Consider the following 5,781-nt stretch of genomic DNA (forward strand, 5'->3'; position numbering starts at 1 on the left):
CAAAACTTTTGTCAATATCACGGGCAAGGGGCAGTTAGGACATAAGCCCCAAGATGTCAGCAAAAAAAGACCATCAGCCCATTGACATTAACCTAATAAGTAGATAGATATGTGACCAAAGCCCTGATTGGTACCACTCAACACACCCTAGCTGCTTAAGATAGTTCTGCAAAATAGCTCATAAAAACCCCTCAACCTAGAAACTCCAAGGGTAGCCCTCCTAGGCCCCACTCCCTCTCTGGGAGCTTTATACTTTTGTTCAATAAACTTTGCTTTGCTCATGTCCACAATAACCAAACTGTGGAAAGAGCCAAGATGTCCATCAACAGATGAATGGATAAAGAAGATGTGGTATATATATACAATGGAATATTATGTAGCCATCAAAAGGAATGAGATCTTGCCATTTGCAACGACGTGGATGGAACTGGAGGGTATTATGCTGAGCGAAATAAGTCAAACAGAGAAAGACATGTATCATATGACTTCACTGATATGAGGAATTCTTAATCTCAGGAAACAAACTGAGGGTTGCTGGAGTGGGGGGTGGGGTGGGAGGGATGGGGTGGCTGGGTGATGGACACTGGGGAGGGTATGTGCTATGGTGAGCGCTGTGAAGTGTGCAAGACTGTTGAATCACAGATCTGTACCTCTGAAACAAATAATGCAATATATGTTAAGAAAGAAAAAAAGAAGAAGAAGAATGTAGCAGGAGGGGAAGAATGAAGGGCGGGAAATCGGAGGGGGAGAAGAACCATGAGAGACGATGGACTCTGAAAAACAAACTGAGGGTTCTAGAGGGGAGGGGGGTGGGAGGATGGGTTAGCCTGGTGATGGGTATTGAGGAGGGCACGTTCTGCATGGAGCACTGGGTGTTATGCACAAACAATGAATCATGGAACACTATATCTAAAACTAATGATGTAATGTATGGGGATTAACATAACAATAAAAAAATTAAAAAAAAAAAAACTTTGCTTTGCTCAAGTGTGATGACCACTCTTCATCTGGTCTCCCTCTTCATCCTTTGAAGCAGCATGCCCAAGAACCACAGGCACTAAAGGCAGAGAATTCCTACAAAAGAAGCATAAAAAATATTTAAGGGCTTTAAAAAAATTAATCTTTAAAGCTCTATCACTTGTTCTATAGGCACAAAGCCATAAGAATGATCAGTCTAGTTTGCTTTGTTTAGGAGGAGTCATTTATGTATGTCCCAGAAGAAGAGAACAATTCTGTACTCTGAACTCTTATTTATGACATTAAACACTCAAAAAGACAAAAGTAACACAGGCACAAAAGCTTAAAAAGTGAATGTCTCCCCTTCTCCACTTCTAATTCCCAGGTGTAACCACTCTTAGAGAAGGTATTGTCCTAGTTTGGGTTCCCCCAAAAGCGGAGCCTAAGACAAGGACTTTGGTGCAGGTTTCCATATGTGTAGAGAGCAAAATGGAGTCTCTCACGTCAAGCAGGGGCCTTTATCAAGCAGGGACCTGTGTCAAGCAATGATGCAAGCAGTTAAAGGTAGTGTAGCTAGAAGATATTGCCGGGACCAGCGTCAGCTGACATCCCAGAACTAATAAGGAACAGAACCTGAGGACGTCTGCGGGGGCCCAAGACCGATTAAATCCCTTTGAAAAGGGGAGGATTTGGGCAGTAAACTGTCAGACTCTTCAGACCTGACCCCTCTATGTCTGACCATTTAAAAAAGGCAACTGTCCCTGAAGGCTCTGCCTGATTGATCTCCGAACAGAACCGAGATCCTTTACTTTGAGCAAAAGAAGCAGTAAGTACCAAGAGCTAACCTGGACTAGACCGTGGCATTATCTCAACTGCGTGCCCACAGACCGACTTCGCGTTTGGTTCGTTTAACTTCCAGCACCCCTCTGTTACCTCGTTTGTTGTGTGGTTTGTCTTCTGTCCTGCTTTGTGTGCTGTGTAAGAAGCCAAGTTTAAACACATGGTGAATTGTCATTGAGTTTGGGATCCTGAACCCGCTTTTTTTTTTCACCTATAAGATATTTTTTTAAATTAGCATATTATGTATTATTTGTTTCAGGGGTACAGGTCTGTGATTCCTCAGTCTTACACAATTCACAGCGCTTATCATAGCACATACCCTCCCCAATGTCCATCACCCAGCCACCCCATCCCTCCCACCCCCCACCACTCCAGCAACCCTCAGTTTGTTTCCTGAGATTAAGAGTCTCTTATGGTTTGTCTCCCCCTCTGGTTTCATTTTGTTTCATTTTTCCCTCCCTTCCCCTATGATCCTCTGTCTTGTTTCTCAAATTCCTCATATCAGTGAGATCATATGATACTTGTCTTTCTCTGATTGACTTATTTTGCTTAGCCTAATACCCTCTAGTTCCATCCACATCGTTGCAAATGGCAAGATTTCATTTTTTGATGGCTGCATAATATTTCATTTGTGTGTGTGTGTGTGTGTGTGTATACATACATATATATATATACATCTTCTTTATCCATTCATCTGTTGATGGACATCTAGGCTCTTTCTATAGTTTGGCTATTGTGGACATTGCTGCTATAAACATTGGGGTGCACGTGCCCCTTTGGATCACTACCTTTGTATCTTTGGGGTAAATACCTAGTAGTGCAATTGCTGGGTCATAGGGTAGCTCTATTTTCAGCTTTTTGAGGAACCTCCATACTGTTTTCCAGAGTGGCTGCACCAGCTTGCATTCCCACCAACAGTGTAGGAGCTGAACCTGCTTTCTAATTGTGATTTAACTTTGCTTTATTTTCTTTTTAAAGATTTTATTTATTTATTTGTCAGAGAGAGAGAGAGAGCACAAGCAGGGGGAGCTGAGCAGGGAGCCCGATGTGGGACTTGAGCCCAGGACCCTGGGATCATGATCTGAGCCAAAGACAGACGCTTAACCAACTGAGCCACCCAGGTGTCCCTTAACTTTACTATATGATTGAATAAAGCTGACGTTGTGGAAAGACACAACTCATGTGTGCACCTTCGTAGCATGCTCATGACAACACAGAAGGTCATAGGGAGCAGGAGAGAGGCAGGGAAGAAGGAGGAGCCAGTATATGGGCACATTATCACAATCCTGAGGCTCCTCAAAAAGTTAAACTTAGAATTACCGTATGACTAGCATTTCACTTGTAGGTATGTACCCAAAAGAATTGAAAGCAAGGACTCAGATACTTGTACCCCCTGTTCATAGCAGCATTATTCGCACTAGCTAAAAAGTGGAAACAGCATAAATGTCTGTCAACAGATGAATGGGTAGATGAAGTGCAGCTTACACATATAATAGAATATGATGCTCCAAAGTCGTTAGAGACTAGATCTTAAATGTTCTCACCACAAAAAAGAAATGACAATTATGTGACGTAACGGAGAGGCTTTCTAATGTGATGGTAGTAATCACATTGCAATATATAAATGTATCAATCCAACACATTGTGCACCTTAAACTTATACAATATTATATGTTAATTATATCTCAAAAAAGAGACTTTTGTCTCTTTTAAATTTTGAACTTTTTTTTTTAAAAAAATAAGGAATGAAATTCTTCTACAACATGGATGACCTTTGAAAACGTTATGCTAGAGGTGCCCGGGTGGCTCAGTCGTTAAGCATCTGCCTTTGGCTCAGGTCATGATCCCAGGGTCCTGGGATCGAGCCCCACATTGGGCTCCCTGCTCAGCAAGGAGCCTGCTTTTCCCTCTCCCACTCCCCCTGCTCGTGTTCCCTCTCTCACTTTGTCTCTCTCTGTCAAATAAATAAATAAATAAATCTTAAAAAGAAAAAAAAAAAAAGAAAACTTTATGCTAAGTGAAATAAGCCAGACAGAAATGAACAAATATTACATAAGTCCATTTATACAAGGTACCTAGAGTGGGCTAATTCATAGAGAAGAAGGAATTGGGTTTCCCAGGGACTGAGGGGAGGGGAGAATGGGGATTTTGGGGGTTATGAATACAAAGTTTATATTAGGGATGATGAAAACGTTCTGAAAATGGTTAGTGGTGATGGTTGCATGACAGGTTGAATGTACTTAATGCCACTGAATTGTATACCGAAAGACAGTTAAAATGGTAAATTTATGTTATAGATGTTTTATCCCCACCCCCACACAAAATACACAGAATGACTCCCAAACTTGTCCATTCAAAGGCTGCAGTGGGTAGTCTGGGGCATTTATCCATTACCTCTTATTCCCCATTGGTTGAGTATTGCTCCTAAGGGTGTTCACTCACTTGTCCCTCTGGGTGACTTGTTTGCAAGCTCAGTGGGCTCCCTTGAGAAGTCCCTAAGGCAGAGTATGGAAAGATCGCAGTCATGCTCTTCCTGTGGGACATTATCAGCATGCATCTGAACTTGTGTGGAATCATCTGCCACTGCTGGGTGCTGAAGTCAGTCCCCGGCACAGGGGTGTGCCATTTCCCACAATTGTCTCATGCATTTACGAGTATACGAATAAGGCCATCCATATCTAAACCTACATACATTTCTATACACTGATATTTTTACTATCACAAATACGAAATCATACTATTCTTATTGTTAGGTGACTTGCTCTTCTCATCGACGTGTTGCTAACTTAGCACCTTGACCCATGTAACCACTGCAGAGCAGTCCGTTGGATGGAGGTGCCGTCACAGTTTTAAGCCATTGTAGGTGTGTTCCCACATTCATCAATAACAAAATGACTCTTGCCAAGACCACCAGGATCTTTAATAAGATACCTTTAAATCCAATTTCAAAATCTGTTTTTAGTTCTCTTCCCTTGCTGTCATTTTCTTTGATGTGTTTTTTTTGATGTTCGTATTATGATGGGTATATTCTGTGCTTCAAGTCACACCAATTTCAGACATGATTTCAAAAGAATTAGCAAATGTGATGATAGAGTCAAAGTCAAATCGTGATAGAAGAGAGAACGGGGTTTGTTTTCTTGCCCTTTTATTTATTTATTTTTTTTAACAAAAATGTTTTTCTAAGCTGTTTGCTCCTGATTTTTCTGGAAGCAAGAAAAAACTCTCAAAAATGTTTGGCTTGATGTTTGAAGAAGATATCTGCTAATTATAGTTTGCAGGCATGTACAGCAAAATAACACACATGTGGATTACAGCATTTTGTATTCTTTGCTGACACTGAGTGAAATAGGCTGTTATTACTTGAGAATTATGTGGGCAGGATATAGATTGGGGGATTTTAACAATTAAGTGAAAAGACTTTTTTTTTGTCTTTTTTCAATGCCAGTACATTTTATTGTCTTTCAAAAGCCAATCTTATTCAACGGAAATTATTTCAGGAGATTTAGGAGTGCTTATATTGAGCTTTCATTAACTCATTGAATTTGGGGTTGACACTTGGGACTAAGATTACAAAGTATAACGTTCATATTAGTTGGAGTGCAAAAAGCACAGAGGTGAGAGGCATGGGCTCAGCCATCCTGGGTGTCTTAGTCAGCTCAGGCTGCTATAACAAAATACCATATACTGGGTGGCTTTAAACAACAAACATTTATTTCTCATAGTTCTGGACGCCGGGAAGTCCAAGATCAGCATGCCAGCATGGTTAGGTTTTGGTAAGGGCCCTCTTTCTGGCTTGCAGGCAGCTGCCTTCTTGCTACATGATTGTTTGGTGGAGAGATAAAGCGCTGGTGTGTCTTGCTCCTCTTATAAGGGCACTAACCCCATAACGGGGGCTATACCCTCATGACTTCATCCAAACCTAACTACCCCCCAAAGGCCCACCTGCTAATACCATCACATTGGGAATTAGGACTTCAATATATG

The sequence above is a fragment of the Halichoerus grypus genome, chromosome 14 (genome assembly GCF_964656455.1).
Source record: "Halichoerus grypus chromosome 14, mHalGry1.hap1.1, whole genome shotgun sequence".
NCBI lineage: Eukaryota > Metazoa > Chordata > Mammalia > Carnivora > Phocidae > Halichoerus > Halichoerus grypus.